The 16787-nt window shown below is 43.4% G+C and overlaps 1 protein-coding gene across 4 annotated transcripts in view; it reads left to right on the top strand.

Annotated features, from left to right (window-relative positions):
- The window catches only part of ATF7 (activating transcription factor 7), a 106583-nt gene that overhangs the window by 30037 nt on the left and 59759 nt on the right, over window positions 1-16787 (top strand). The gene's annotated exons all lie outside the window — the stretch shown is intronic.

The raw sequence follows: 16787 nt of genomic DNA, 5'->3' as shown, positions 1-16787 counted from the left end.
GAGCAAGTGCAGGCACTACAAAGTAATGAAATCTGCCTTGCTTTGTGCCATATTGTTATTCTGCTGGTGTCTTTCATAAGACCCACACAGCCCAGAAACAACACGCTGATCTCCAGTTAATGTTTTCTGATAGCGTTACACACGTTCATTCAAGGCTATTTAGCCAAAGGACAGATATTCCTTCTCTGTCAGGATGAGTTAGCTGTGATAGCATATTCCGTAAGGCAGCTGAGAATGTGACAGTTGATGGTTTGCTGCTATGTGAACCCCAAACTGCTAGATTCTATTTTGAGCTTTAAAAAAAAAAAAATAATTTTTTTTTCCTCCATAGGTTACATGCCAGAGTTAGTTGCAGCCTTGCAAAACTCCTTTTGCTCACTCACCTGGGTTGAGTGTTTTTTTTTGTTTGTTTTTTATGAATGAGTAAAATACCTCTTTTCATGTGATAAAGGGCAGGTGAGTAGACTTTACCAGCCCAGGCACAAAATGTCCATGACAAGTCGGTCTCCCCCTCCCCCGTTAGTGCTTCCTTGAAGTCTGACTTAATGCAAAACAAACCTCTAAGAACAGACAGTGTCGCTTTTCCTTCATTAAAACACTAGTGCCTCCTGATCCTTTATAGCGCCCATTGCCCATACCATCTGGGCAACTCTCACTTTTCCTTTAAAAAACAAAACATATGAACTATTGAGCCGTTCGAGTGGGGACTTGGTAAAATCCTACATAAATTCCTTACCGTAGTTACTGTTGGCTGATGAATTAAAAGCCTATGTGTTATGGTTCAAAAATTTCAGAAGGGGTGAACAGGCATGCCCCTAAATGGTTTGTGGCTTTTAACCAGATCTTCAGTGTTTCATATCCACTTTGTTACATAATGGTCACAGTCAGGGAAATGGGTTGCCAAACTATTATGATTGACACACTTGGGAGCCATAACTAATTCCCTGGATGAACCCCCACAGCATAATTTAGGGTTTTAAAAAAAAAAAAAAAAAAAATATTTTAATGCCTCTTCGGGCCTTTCATGATGAACATTGAAAGGGATAATTCTGTACCCTTGAGGCATGTGCTTTAAGACATGATAATATTTTGATACAGCTACTTGGTTAGTGGATTAGATTTTTCCACTACACAAAGTACTTTGTCTTTTCTAAAACAAATGCAGTTGCTGTGTTTTAGTCTTTTTTTCCTTAAGAATATTTCTAGTATCAGTCTAATCTGATTCATTTTTTATTCTGCCCTTATGTGGACTTGATTTTGAAGCCTGTTTTCTCTCTCCTTCGTTCCTGAAATTGTGCAAGTCGTCATAAACTGTACTTGCAGTATCTGAGCACTGACATGAAGACTTCAGTTATTTAACTCTAAAATCAAATTCATAAGCAACTGAGGCAACCCAAAACTTATTTAAATAATTTAAAAAAAACCTACCCAAATGAGATATAAGGATGGCTGCTTTTCTCTTTCATTGCTCAAGGAGAATCCTCCTCCTCCTCCTTGTGTGTAATTCTGTCAATTCTTGATTTTTAATGTTGAAATGTTAACTTTACACCAATTATTATTATTTTTTATTATGGCAGTGCGTAAGGGCCAATCAAGAATGCAGCCCCATTGTGCTGGCTGCTGTACAAACACAGTAGTAGACAGCCTGTGCCCAACAGAATGATGCATACACTATAAGGCTAGAAGGGACCACTGTGGTCATGTAGTCTGACCATGTGTATAACACAAGTCATAGGACTTCCCTGAATTTAATTCTGTTTGAAGTAGAGCATATCTTTTAAAAAAAACATCCAGTCTTGATTGAAAATTTTCCAGTAATAAAAAATCCACCACAGCCTTTAGTAAACTGTTCCAATGGTAAATTACCCTCATTATTAAAAATGTGCACCTTATGTCTAGTTTAAACTTGTCCACTTCAACTTCTGGCAATTGGATCTTGTTGATCTATTTCTCAGCTAGATTAAAGAGCCCTTTATTATTCTTGCTGTTCCCAATGTGGATACATATAGACTCTGATCAAGTCATCTTTGTGTTCAGCTAAATAGATCGAGTTCATGAATCTTTTGCTGTAAGGCATGTTTTCCGATCCTTTAATCATTTTTCGGTTGTGCACTTCACGCTGAAGGTTTTCAAGCCATAAGCATGGCATTCACCGCAAAAATGCAACCACCTCTGCAGTGAAATGCAGCTGTTGAATAGCACAGAGAAACAGTAGACAACAGTCTGGGACTGGATGTGGAGGTGAATATCCAACTTTGAATGCATTTAGGGAGGCCATAATGTCCGCTGAAGTTAATTTCTCCGTAGACAACCTTTTAATCAATGCAAACAAGGAAATACAGGGCCAGCAGTCTTCCACTTCCCCGGCTGTATATAAGCTTGGTTGGTAGCTTTTAATAACTTGATTTTTATAGTAGAAATTGGGGGACCATCCCTTTAGGCAGACTGTTTTCAGTGGTCAAATTCTGACGGCATGTGCTGCCATTTCTGGCACCAGACCCTGACCTTTGACAAGCTACCTAGATTCCTTGTATCAAAAGGGTTTCCTTCAGGTAAACATATAATCAAATATGGAGGGTCAGTTCAACTGTGGCTTCCATTATAATTGCACTCACTTATTCCATGGGTGAATTTGTCCCCAAGTTGCCCAAGAATCGGGACCACTGTTTCCAAATGTGGTTGGCTAAAGATAGACACCTAAATCTTTGTGTAGGCAGCTAGGTAAGTGGCCTGACCTTTCAAAGGTCCTGAGCACCTACAAATCCTGATATAATCAGTGGGAGCTGTGGGGAGGAAAGCACTTTTTGAAAATCAGGCTTCTTTTTATTTCGATGCCCATCTTTAAGTTTGAAAACATGGGTCCAAGATTCTATTAATAACATGATTATATTGCTTACAGTGTTGTATTGACTAGTCCTTTTCCAAGGAAATAGAGACAATTCCTGCCCCCAAAGAACTTGCAACTCAAAATATTGAAGCTAATAACTACATTCAATATCCTATATGAAATAAGTCTCAGTCCAGCTCCCAATAGAAAGGTTATAGAAGTCACCATCACAGTATGACAGTGATCCTCCCTTTATTGCCAGTTGCAGCAGAGGCCAACGATTGGATGCATGGATGTGAGGGAGGGCTCCTCTCTCCACTCTGGAGGACTGTCCCTTCAGGTCAGGGGTGAGGGACATTGGAAGATGAAGCTTTTCTTGCTGCAGTTCATACTTTCTAAACATCAGGCACCTGTCAGAGACCCTGGTGCACTTACCTGCAGTGTGCCAGGTTACAGCCTCTCTTTCTGGCTCCTCCAGAGCCTCCAGCTGCACTTTACCCCCACATCTTTTCTTATGCCCACCCAGTCTGTGATCTCCAAAAGCCATGAGTTTGCCTCATTAGCGCCCTCTGGACAGTGTCCAAAACTGTCCCTCTGTCAGACCAGAAGGGGGAAGCTTGACAGGGAGCCTCTGTGACTGTGGGGCCCCTATATGTGACTATCTTGCATAGCTGGTTGTCATTCCTTTGGGTAGCGTCCTCTGACTCCTTTGCAGAGCGGTAGGTGCTGCCTGGAGTTCTCTGTTCACATGCCCCATTCTTTTCCCTTGTTTTAAATCTTTGAATCATGCTCCCATTCCTGTGGTTTGTTTTTTTGTTTTTGTTTTGTCCCATGGAATCAGTTGATCTTTCGTCCTGTGACCCATTTCTCAACTGAGGGGGTGGGTTAGGGTGACAAGATAGCAAGTGTGAAAAATTGGAACATTCCCCCCTTGCCCCCGGAGTGGTGGTATAGTTGCATATATAAGACACAGCCCCTAATATTGGGACGTCTGGTCAACCTAGGATGGGCCCTTAGGTGCAGGTGGGCTCTGCCCACCATTCATGAGTAGCAAATAGGCTGGCACCTTTCACCACCATTATATTTATATGTTTGCTCTACTATAATATACATACTATTTTAAAGACCAAACATAAATATAATGGTGGTGAAAGGTGCCAACCTATACTGACCAAACAAGTTAAAACTTTCATTATCCATGCATGTGCACAAATATGACCCTGGGCAGACAGCCACAAGCTATGTCTCGTGTTCTTATTTGCAATTCAGAACTCATTTATGATCTTCAGTGACCCACCATTTGGAAACACTGCATTAAAGAGCATATGAGCAGGAGAAAGCAGAACAACACAAATAGCTCTGAAAAGCAGACTTGGAACAACTGTTATGAAGCCAGTCACAAAATTTTTTTTGCTAAAGGGAGAAGTCCATCACTTCCTTATATAAGTTGTCAGTTGGCTCTTCTTTTCCTATGTGGTTGTGACTAGCCTCTCACTTTACTTCCTTTCTTGCTCCTTTTCCCTTCCCCTCCACTGCTTCTGTATAGAAATTCGAAAAATGCTGTGGTAAGGGCAGGTGAAGGGAGTGGATACCTAAAATAGATTAGAAGATCTTACTATACTCACCATATCATCAAAACTTGTGAGCTTGCAGTGGGTATGTAAACATGTTTTGGTTGCTAGGTCTTTAATGGCTGTTATTTTTGGATTCTGTACATGATTACTTCCCAACAGTGAGTTTGATGTGACCCAGCTGAGTGCTAAATGTGCTGCATATACTTTTAAAAAAAAAAAAAAAAGATTCTGCTGAAGGTCGTTTATCTGGTTGGTTTGGTTTTTGTTTTTGTTTTTGTTTAAGAGGACAGATGACACCCCCCCCCCCGCCCCCCCTTACCCTCTCCCTCATTGCCAGAAAGAGGAGCTCTTGAACAAACAAGAATGTGTCCCTTGGCTGCAACATTCTCTGAAGGAAATGAAGAAAATAAAGCAGCATGTTAGTCTCTGTACTGATTATAGTAGATGCAAAGCTGTGCCTTGAGTAAGGCTTTTGTTGTGTGTAACGTGAAACGGATCCAGAAGGGTCCTGTTGGGGAAGGTGTCATGCACTAGCTAATGATTATTAAAATAGTCTTCTAACCCCATTTAAAATACACTCTCTGTGATTAACTACACCCTTTGGAACTAAATGTTAGCAATAAACTTTAATGTTGTCGTTACAGTGGAAAGGTATTGACTAAAAATGTATAATGTTACAGCACTGACTCATTAATAAAAGGGAAGATTTTAGCAGGTTTAAGCATCTTAGACATCTAGGGCAAAGGTCTGAGAGGAAGGCATGGATTCTGCTCACAATTCTGCCACTGATTTACTGTGACCTGAGACAAGTCACTTAATTTCTGTGCCTGTTTTCACCTTCTATAAAAATATGTAAAAATACTTAGCTACCTATTAAAAGCACTTCCAAGATTCAGGATTAAAAGTGGAATTGAATCATTGATGGTGCAAAATGGTGTGTGTTGGAATGGTTGGGGGGAGGGTGTGTGTGTGTTTTGATAATGGAATGTACCTCCCTCTACTTCCACCTGCTTTATAATGATATCTGTGAAGGTTGCACAGTTTTTGCATTTTTAGGAAGGGTTATAACGGAAAGAAGATGATTATTAATATGCTTCATCCATAACAGTTGCCTAAACTAGAGAGCTGTTTTAGCGGAGGTGTGATAATGTTGAATATATTCTACAAGAAGGAGGACTTTGGTCTGTTACCACCCCGAAAAACAGAATGTTTCATTTTTAAGTGACACACCACTTACAGAATCTCATCACATCACATTTATACAAGCCATTTCCTCAAACCATCGTTTGGGTCTTAAACCCACCCTTAATTTAAGAATTTATTCCCCTCTAAGCCCATGCCATTGGGGTGATGTCCCTGGAAAGTCCAAGAAACTAGAAGCCCAGAACTTTCATGAGGGCAGAAAAATGATTTTTCTTCTTTGTGGCTTATTGTATCCTCTTATCTTGTCATATAATAGAAATAATGTTTATGGCATTGAAGCCACAGCATCACTTGGCATTTAACCAACCTCAAAAGCAGTTTATTGCTTTGTATACTCTGCCACTATGACCATTATCCCTTAAATCTCTATTGCTTTGTAATATACGAGGCAACAAATGGCTTCTGTGATTGGCTAAATGTGGAACTGAAGCTAAGGTGTGTTTTATCGCCTGTATAATACAAATGAATATAGATTATTCCTGTTATACGAGCACTGATATTAAAGAGAAAAAAGGTTCTCTTCTCTCTCTCTGAGGCTTTCCAGTGGCAGGCTGTCCTCTCCATGCTTCAGCATTTCCAGTGGCATAGAATATGTAGTTTGCTAAAGCCTTGCCTGCACTGGAGATGTGCTGTTTCCAGCCACCATGACAGCCACTGGTGTAAACCATCAGTGTAGACAGTGTAAACTACTGTCTGCACCAGCACATTTTATCCCAATTCTGAGTAGGGGGCGAACTGCACCAATGCAAAGAACGGCTTTGCCTGCCTACAGTAGGATTTGTACTGGTGCAGGTACATCAATGGCTGGAAATCTCCAGTGTAGGGAAATCTTAAGACTAACTATACAGAAAAAACTCCATTGTGAAGCAGTTGTACACAGCAACGTGGAGGAAGAGAGGGTAAATACTACTACATGGCTTAATTTTTCAGTTCTGTGTTTGTGTGGGTTTGTGTTAGGCATAGTGTGTGTGAGTGACAAGCCTGAACAATGAAGTGTTTTGTAGATTAATTTCCTTGGGTTTTTTGAAGTGTTTAACTGGAGAAGGCGGGGGGCAGACCTGTGGTAGTAGAGTACAATAGGAGAATACCTTATCCATCAGCAACTGTGGATAGAATAAAACATGAGACATATGCTCCTCATGGTGAAGGTTGTATGTGCCTGGGCTCATCAATAAGGCCTCTGTGCAACTGGCCCCAATCAACTAATCAGGCATGTGTGCACAGCACATGGCAGCATTCAATTACAGGCTGAACCTCTCTTGTCCGGCACCCTCGAGACCTAACCGGTGCCGAACCTGAGAATTTGCCGAACCACGGGAGGTCAATACAGTATTATAGCGAGCAGGTTTCGTTTTATTTTTATTTTGCTGAGGTGAATAAACAGAACAACGTACCGATGTGCCCTTTTCCAATTTCTGCAACAATTCTACCTTTTGCTGTGTCGATATTGACACATGCTTACGCTTAGCAGCATTACCAACACTTCCACTGCTTACTGGTGTCTTAAAAGACATATTTAGGGGTAAATTAGAGCTAAATAACAGCACAGAACACTGAGAGCCAGGACTGGCAGCTGTAAACAAAGTTTGCCGGACCGCGGGAAACTTGGCCCCACCCACGATAAGCAGACATTCAGCTAACTAAAATCATGCCGGGCCACGAATGTTGCCAGACCAGAGAGTGCCGGACTAGAGAGGTTCAACCTGTGTAACTTTAATAACTAAAAATATCCCAGAATCCAGATTTTTTTTTAAAAAAAACAACTTCCCATTATACCGGTTCTCCTCAGGGTCCACCTCTCTACCAGATTTTGTGTAGATTGGCAATTTTAAGAGGTCTCTATCAACAATAAAAATTTATGAAGATAAAGCAAACAGAAATTACAAAGAAAATTCTAAGGACATAAAAACTAACTCTCTGTGACTCTTCACTCCAGTTGTCCACCTACTTTTATTGAAAACAGGAATTTACTCCCATTTGTAACCCAGCCCTAACTGTGGAGTCATTACCATGCATCTCTATAACAGAGCAGGACTGGAGTTAAAATAAAGACCCACTGATCAAGGAGAGTGGCTTATGTGGAGAGGAGACTGAGGCTTTGTCTGCACTACAGAGTTTTGTTGATATAAATTTACCCGACAGTCAAAAACTGGTATAATTACATGTACATGTTCACACAACTCTCCTTCTGTCAGCAGAGTGCGTCCACAATTAGTGCTCTAGCATCGACAGAGAGCAGTGCACTGTGGGTAGCTATCCCACTGTGCTACTTGCCACCTTCTGGCTCTAGGAGTTGTGGGAAGGCAGAGTGGATCTCGGTGCATCGTGGTTGCAGGCTCAATGTTCCACGGTGAAGTTCTTTCCATCCCAGCATTCCATGGATTTCTGACTGCATTTTGTGGCATTTTTCAACGGCCACTGTTTTTACTGTGTGCCTGCCATCTCTGTGTGAAAGGATAGATTCCACACTGCTCTCTACTGTTGTGGTCATGTAGTATATCATGAGCACCCAATCTGAACAGGAATCAGAGTTGCTTGACCTGCTGTGTGCCATGGAAAGAAACAACACCAGATTACTTTTAGCGTTCATGGAGCAGCTGAACACAGTGGACCATCATTTTTGGGCTTGGGAAACAAGCACTGAGTGGTAGGATCACATCATTATGCAGGTCTGGGATGATGAGCAGTGGCTGCGGAACTTTAGGATGTGGAAAGCCATGATCCTGGAACGGTGTGTGGAGCTCTCCCCAGCATTGCGGAGCAGGGACACCAACATGAGAGCTGCCCTCTCAGTGGAGAAGCATGTGGCGATCACTGTTTGGAAGCTGGCGACTCCAGACTGCTACCAGTCGGTCGTGAATCAGTTTGGAGTCAGGAAGTCGAGCATGGGGGCTGCGGTAATGCAAATGTGCAGGGCCATTAATTGCATCCTGCTACGAAGGACTGTGACTCTTGGCAATGTGTGTGAAATATTGGATGGCTTTGTAGCAATGGGATTCCCTAACTGGCGATAGATGGCATGCATATTCCAATTTTGGCCTCAGACCATCTTGCAACATAGTACATCAAGAAAAAGGGGTACTTGCAGGCGCTTGTGGATCACCAGGGGCATTTAATTGACATCAATTCAGGGTGGTCCAGGAAGATGCATGATGCATGCCTCCTCAGAAACCATGGCCTATACAGAAAGCACCTAGCAGGGACTTTCTTACCTGACCAGAAGATTCCAGTGGGGGGGATGTTGAAATGCTCGTAGTGATCCTGGGAGACCCAGCATACCACTTGCTCCAGTGGCTCATGGAAGCCTTACACAAGAAATCTGGACAGCAGCAAGGAGCGCTTCAACAATAGGCTGAGCAGGTGCAGAATGACCGTAGAATGTGCCTTTGGCAGATTAAAAGCGTGCTGGTGTTGCTTTTGTGGTAGGTTAGCCCTAAAAGAGGAAAATATTCCCGTGGTCATAGCAGCCTGCTGCACACTTCATCATACTTGTGAGGCTCAGGGTGAAAAGTTTCCCCCAGGTGGAGCATGGAGGCGGATCGTCTGGCTGCTGAATTTGACCAGCCAGATACCAGGGCTATTAAAGAGGCACAATGGGGGGCTATTCGAATCAGGGAGGCCTTGAGGCACCATTTTGACAATGAGCCCCAGTAATGTGTTTTTTCTATACAGCAGTGGTTCCCAAACTTGTTTCGCCGCTTGTGCAGGGAAAGCCCCCGGCTGGCCGGGCCAGTTTGTTTACCTGCCGCATCCGCAGGTTCAGCCGATTGTGGCTCCCACTGTCCGCGGTTTGCTGCTCCAGGCCAGTGGGAGCCGCTGGAAGCTGCAGCCAGTATGTCCCGGCCCGCACTGCTTCCAGCAGCTCCCATTGGCCTGGAGCAGCGAACCGCAGCCAGTGGGAGCCACAATCGGCTGAACCTGCGGATGCGGCAGGTAAACAAACTGGCCTGGCCCGCCAGGGGCTTTCCCTGCACAAGCGGCGGAACAAGTTTGGGAACCACTGCTATACAGCACTCTGCCATGCTTTGTTAACTTGCTGCCTTGCATGAAAATTGTGGTGATTCCTGACCAGGATTTGCAGGCAGCAAATGATCAAATTGACACTGTGTATTACTACCAGCAGCAACAACCACATGTAGGAGACAAATAAAGATTGCTTATCTTCAGACAGTTAGTTTGTTTTTATTAAATACCAATTAACAACACACCCGTGCCAATCGGCAATCACTTGTGCAGGGAAAATTTCCTAGAATGGGGAAAGGAACAAAGCAGCACTGCCAAGGAATCTTCGGCAGAGGATTGGCAAGTACCTCCAGGAAAGTTTTTCCTAGAGAACTCTCTGGAGGATTCCCATGAAATCTCAGTGTGCATTAACACTGTTTAGCTGTACAGAGGAACGTGAAGGACATGCAAACACAGCTAGTCTTGTACATTTCTATCCCTTCACCCTCTTCTAGAATATACAAAGCAAAGGTCAGCTCTACCTCATATAACTGAACAGCATCAGCTCAAAAAAGATCCCTTATCAGAGCTCTCGTCTTCCATATCATGCACGCCAGAGACTGACTGCTTGGACTGGCTAGACCAGGGGTGGGCAATAATTTTTGCAGGGAGGCCACTCTATGAATTTTGATATGTTGTCAGGGGCCGCACATTTCTATTATATTAATGGAGGGGGTGTGGGTCTGGGAGGGAGTTTGGGTGCAGGAGGGGGTTCTGACCTGGGGCAGGGGGTTGTGGCGCGGGAGGGGGTGTGAAGTGCAGGTTCTGGCCGGGAGGTGATTACCACAGGCGGTTCCCGGCCAGTGGCGCAGCAGGCTCAGGCAGGCTGCCTGTATGCCATAGCCCCACGCCGCTTCCGGAAGCGGCTGCGGCTGGCACATCTCTGCGTGCCCCTTGGGAGGAGGGGGGCAGTGGGTCTCTGTGCGCTACACACACCTGCAAGCATTGCCCCCGCAGCTCCCATTGGCCAGTTTCCGGCCAATGGAAACTATGAAGATGGTGCTGGGAGCAGAGGCAGTGTATGGAGCCACCCCCCGCCAGGGGCGCCAGAGACATGCCGGGAGCGGCGTGGGGTCATGGCAGGCAAGCAGCCTGCCTGAGTGCCCTGCTGTGCCGTGGGACTTTTAGTGGGCCAGGGATCACCAGGGGGCAGCCAAAGAGCCTGGCAGGCCGGACACAAATGTTAGATGGGCTGGATCCAGCCCACAGGCCGTATTTTGCGCATCCCTGGGCTAGACCCTTCCTAAGTGGAAAAGAGGTCTCAATTCGCCATGCTACTGGACGACCCTGCTGTGTGCATTACATCGTCCTCCAACTCGACCTATTTATCCACAACTTGGTCCTCAGGCCTTTAAAGGGAGAGGGATGCCTGTGTATTTGGGTGCAGGCCAGCAGAGTTCGAACAGAGTGGTCAAGATGGGCGTTGTGGGATGCCTCCTGGAGGCCAATTATAGAGATGTAACCAAGCGCGGCGTCTACACTGACGCTTTGTCGATATTACTTTGCCACAAAAAGCTCTAAGCCTCTCATGGAGGTGGTTTTATTTTGTCGGCAAAGCAGGAGAGTTTGTCCGCAGAAGAAGCATTGCAGTGTGCAGACTTCCCCTGTGTTTTTTCAACGAAAGCTGACTTTTGTTGACAAAACTGTGTGATGTAGACAAGGCCTAAGTGTCAATAAGCCTGTTGGAGTGATGTTCGCTAACTAAAATCTTTATTTGGCTGACAGTCCCCTCGTCAGAATTCTGGATATTAATGGTCAAAATTGAACAAAACATATGACAGTTTAGAGGCAAAACTTCATTCCATTTTCAAGCTTTCGTTCTTTTGCATGGGTTTTGTTGCCCAGTGCATGTATATAGTATGGTTGATCATGAGCTCTTCTTGTATTCCTGCTGCACCTAAATGACTTAAAGATCTGAACCATAAATTGTAATTTCATTGCTAGCATTTAAAAAAACAAATTCTTCAAGGAAGCATCCGAGGATACCTTGAGAGATTCCTAGCAGGATAAATTTGGTCTTCCTCCCACCTCACTAATCCTTGTTTGAAACTGCCATGGCTGAATAAAACTAAAGAAATACAATTCTACAGAGAAACATCTTGGTTAAAATCCTCCTAGTATGTTACTGGAATGCAGGTTTACAGAAGTATTTTCTTTCAGATTAAGGCCCCTACTACTTCCAGTTCCTACATACCAAGCACAAAGTGGTCGATGGTACATTATATACTGTTAACACTTGGAGACTTGAGAGTTCATAGTAAGAGTAGTTCTTGCTTACAGTAGTTCTTTTAGTTTTTCAGTATTGCATTGATTTTTTTTTTTTTTTTTTTTTTTTTTTTAGAATTGGAATTGGAACTCTTGTATTGTCAATGCAGTGAAATAACGTGTCCCACCTCTCACTGAAAATTTATTTTTGGAAGTGGACAGGTGGAAGCTAATTTTGAATAATAAGCTGAAAAAGGCATCTGAAACCAGTAAACTTATTTTTACACACCTATAACTTAACAGCCAAACCAATTTAAACCAAATTGGATAATAATAAAAAAAAAAATTGCTTCTAGGCTGAGTCCCTGTATGCCAAGTTCCACCCTAGAATGAATTTTTATGACCACATTATAAACCCCCTAGAAATGAAGGTTTAAAATGGAAATGTTGACAGACCTTTAACTACAAAGCACTATAATAGAACTACTTTTTATAAAATGCCTGTTTTAAAGTATAATTAAAGACTTAAATAATATTTAATAGCAACATTTCCTGTATTTTGTGAAACTTAATCATTTCTATGGTTAGTATTCATTGCAAATTTTAAGAATACTATTCCGGCTTTACATTTAAAGCATGCCTGCTGTACTGGCAGAGATGCTTGTCTGTCAAATGGAAGTGGATCTGAAAAGCTTCCTGAATTCCCCTTTTCTAAATGAGAACATAGATACCAATGTGCTTAATGGGACTCTACCGTGGGCATGTCAAGAAACTTCAATGTCAATCACCGCCTGAAAAAGTCAGCTTTTAATAACAAAAACAAACTATAAAAAATAACCAGAAATAGGATGTTCTTGCTAGGAGAACAAGTCTCTTTCCCTTCTCCTTATTGAGGTTTTAATCAGGGACTGCACTTTAATATGGTGGCTGCCATCTTCTCATCAGGACATGCTACTGGGAATTTTGGGCAGTAACTGCACTTCAGAATAATTTGTTTATTAGATAGCAAGTCTACCAGTATTTAAAATTTTTTTTTTTTTTTTTTTTTAAATTATGGGTCTCCAGCCTGCTGCTCATAACATGCAGAACTCTCATTGACATTAGTGGGAGTTAAGTGCTCCAGACTGTTTGCAGGATGGTGGTGGTCGGGTTGTATATTGCAAAATACCTAAAAAGGTCTGTGTGACTTTGACACCCCTAGTATTTGCTAACTCTTCCCCTTCTACATTCCTGCCTAAAGTTGGCAAAAGCCAGCTCTGATTGACTGTGTAAAATTACTCCCCCGTTCCGTATACAAAGGATATTGGCTTCCCCAACTCTGCGGTGTTTTCTGTAAGGATTTTTGCATCATTGCAATAATGGTGCATTAAAGTAGGTGAACCCCTGAGATTTCTGTAATGTACTGATCTTACTGTACAGTTACAGATGGGAAAGTGAATCTCTGTGTCACCTTCTTACATACCATACTGGATCTACTTTTGAGTCCTTGAGCCCTTATCTGCTGTCCTGTTGACAAAAACAAGTTAAGATTGAGCTGGATTCCATTCTGCCTTTGGCATGGTCCACTGCTGCCAAATATGTACTGTGAGAGAAGCTTTTTGTTACTGATGATGATGATGATGGAGGTAGAGAGAATGCCGTTTGACCTTTGCCCTACATTTCAGAGTGCGTTTGCAGCTCTAGCAGTAAGAGAACTTGTCTGTGAGCTAATTTGCTATGGAAACTTATATAACAATATAGTAAAATATATGAAACTTGATGACACTGAAAGGGCCTCTCCGCCCCCCCTCCACCCCCTTCCTACAGAGACCCAGGGCAGGGATCACTTCCTCCTCAACCCACTTATGAAGGGCTGAGTGGAGAGGCCTACTATAGGGGCGGCTGCAGCACCAGTGACCAGAGGCCACTTTTGAAAGTACAGGAATAGGCTGATGGGTGTGCCAAGCACACCACAGTCCAGCAAAACTGGCTTGTTTAACACAGTCAAAAAACATCCTTTTAAAGAAGTTTTATAGTGAAGAAACATTCTAGTCTGTCAACTAAGGCATGACGTACACAAATCCCAGGTGTTCTACTCTTCAGTCATTTGTCACCCATTTTGATGGCTTGTCACACTGGCAGGTTTGAAGGTCGAGAGCTGTGATTTTATAAGAATGGAGTCTTCTTTTCTGAGCATATCTGCGCTGTGTGTGCCCGTAAAGCATGTTGATTTTCCCTGAAAGGTGCTTCAGAAATGTAATTTTATTTATATCTTTAGCTGCTGTGTTACTGAAGACATCATGTCTGCCCAGTCTGTGTGGTCACACACATGGCACCATAAATCTTGGTGTTCCAGACAAAGGGGCTCATGGAGACTGCTGCAGACACATCACTGATGTAGCTGTAGAGAGTGTTAACTTTATAACACTATCAGAACAGCTACATTTTGAACTAGAAGTCAGTTCTGTAGCCTCCTCCTCCTGGTGGCATGAAGTAAATATTTATAGATGCACAAGGAGTTAAGTAGTTTAAAAGAAATCACATTGCATTCCTGTCTAGCTGTTAATTCAAGGAATATTCTTAGAAATGGATAAGTGGGATATATGTTTGCTGTGCTGTTGTATTGGGATGTGATCTTGCTACCAAATTTCAATGAGTGAGGAGGTAACTGCAGAGATGAGTGAGGAGGGAACTAAAAGCCTTGATGATGATGATTCTCTTTATAACATGGCTATCCATTCTGGTAAACTGCTATTCCAAAGTAATCCTTTATCAGGTTTTTCCAGCCATACTAGTAGCTTAAGATGCCTTAGCAATTAAAATCAGTAAAGTATTGACTTTGGCTCCAAACAAACCATTGCTTGGATTTTCTTCACACACACCAGCAATATTGGAAATGTTATGCTGAGGTTGTAGACCACCTCTTGAGGCTTTAAAATCGAAAGATCATCTTTAAATCAAGTCCTGCCAACAGAACTGATGTAGAAAGATGATGTATATGTTGGGACATTTTCTAAAGCCACATCAGGTATGTGTCCTGCAATTGAACTCCCGGATACCTGGCGTCAAGTACAAGGCCACACCAGGGGTGAAAGTAACTTAAAGGACTTACCAGTACTCCGGAGTCTTGACCGGAAGAGGCGTGGCCTTGATCGGAAGAGGGAGGCCGGGCCCTTTAAAACACCCCCAGAGCTACCAGCTGCAGAGGCGGCTGGGAGCCCCAGGGCTCAGGGGCGATTTAAAGGGCCTCAGGCTCCGGCCGCTGCTAGTGCAGCGGAGCTTCGGGCCCTTTAAATCACCGCTGGAGCCCTGCCGCTGCTACCCTAGGGCTCCGGCAGCAGGGCTCAGGGGGCGCTTTAAAAGACCCAGGGGGCCCCGCAGCTTTTCCATGACAGCATAGTTGGGAGGGTATATTTTTGGCTATCTACACCAAGGCAACACCCCACCATTGTGCTTTTTATTGACATCTTTGTTTTTACAGAGCAGAGAGAGATCTTCAAAAGAAGATCATCTTAGAACTTATTCCTTTGTCTGTCCAAAAGAAGTATACAGAATCTAATGCTGCTGGAGTTTGAACCTCTCCTTCCAGGGAAGCGTTCATGTAGACTGTTAAGCCATTCACTTCTCATTGGGCAGCTGTGAAGGAGAAAGTTGTAGGTTTTGTATATACAGTAATGCTTTGGAGTTCGTTCTATCTGTTAACTGCTATAGAGAAGGTTCTCATTAAGAATTGTGCTTTCTCTGAGGTTTTTGATGCCATATCTATCTCAGAGGGGAGTGGGGAATGAAAACCTGCTGCAGTAATGTAATTAGTTTGGATGCTGGTCAAGTAGATCGTACCCCTGCTTGGAAACTGGGCTTTCCACAATGCATTGGGATGCAGATTTAGCAGGAGTATTAGTTGATATGTGCTTTACTCAGGGCTTAATATTTAAAAGAGGGTATTAACATTCTTCCCTCTTACGGGGTACTGACTGTTAGCGGTCCCACTGCACGCATTTCACACCTGCAATGCCAGTTGGTTGTACTGCAAGCAGAGTTTTGCAGGCCAGCATAGCTAATAGAACCAGGTCAGGAATATCTCATGTGGTGCCAGATTTCTAATGATTTTTAAATTTTTTGTTTTTGCTGAATGTACCAAGATACTCATGAGAGCCTGCCTTGTTCTGATTACTGTTTCTGGTTATTCCTGGTCCACAACAGTTGAGCATCCCTTCTCTTTGGAACCAGAATCAGTGCTGTAGGGAAAATATAGTAGTTTCACCTTCTAAGCCTTTGTAATGTTTGTCAGTTCTGATTTGAGTGGGTTGCTATGAACAAACTCAGTGAAAACCCTACAGAGTTTCCTCTGGTTCTGTATCAGACCTGCAAACTTTATATGCTGTCGTTGTGAAGCCACAAATTGAGCCACAGTCTCTCAACAACTTGACTGAATTGCTCTAAAAACATGCTCTGAGTCTTGTTTGTGACAAAACCAGACAGTTTTCACATGATTTCTGGTTTTTGTACACATTCTCACAGCTCTACTCAAAATACTGCATGTGGCTAACACATCAGTATTGATCGCTGCTCGCAAGTTCATTAACCTCATGTGATCTCCCCTGTTTTTGATCTTTCCTATATGGATCTACCATTGCTATTTTGATCTACTACGATAGGGGTCGGCAACCTTCAGCACACAGCCCATCAGAGTAATCTGCTGGTGGGTCATGAGACATTTTGTTTACGTTGGCCATCAGCAGGCACAGCCCCCTGCAGCTCGAAGTAGCGTCCAGCAAGTCCCTGCGGCTTCCCGCAGCTCCTGTTGCCTAGGAACAGCAAACCATGGCTACTGGGAGCTGTGGGGGGGCCGTGCCTGCAGACGGTCAACGTAAACAAAATGTCTCACGGCCTGCCAGTGGATTACCCTGATGGGCCACGTGCCGAAGGTTGCTGACCCCTGTACTATGACCTACAGAAGACATCTCAAATGCCTGGAGTGGTTCCAGCAACGCTGC

This window comes from Chelonia mydas, chromosome 20 (assembly GCF_015237465.2).
Source record: "Chelonia mydas isolate rCheMyd1 chromosome 20, rCheMyd1.pri.v2, whole genome shotgun sequence".
In the NCBI taxonomy this organism is placed as follows: domain Eukaryota; kingdom Metazoa; phylum Chordata; order Testudines; family Cheloniidae; genus Chelonia; species Chelonia mydas.
Note: the sequence above shows the minus strand (reverse complement) of the source record. Positions and strands in the feature narration are given on the sequence as shown.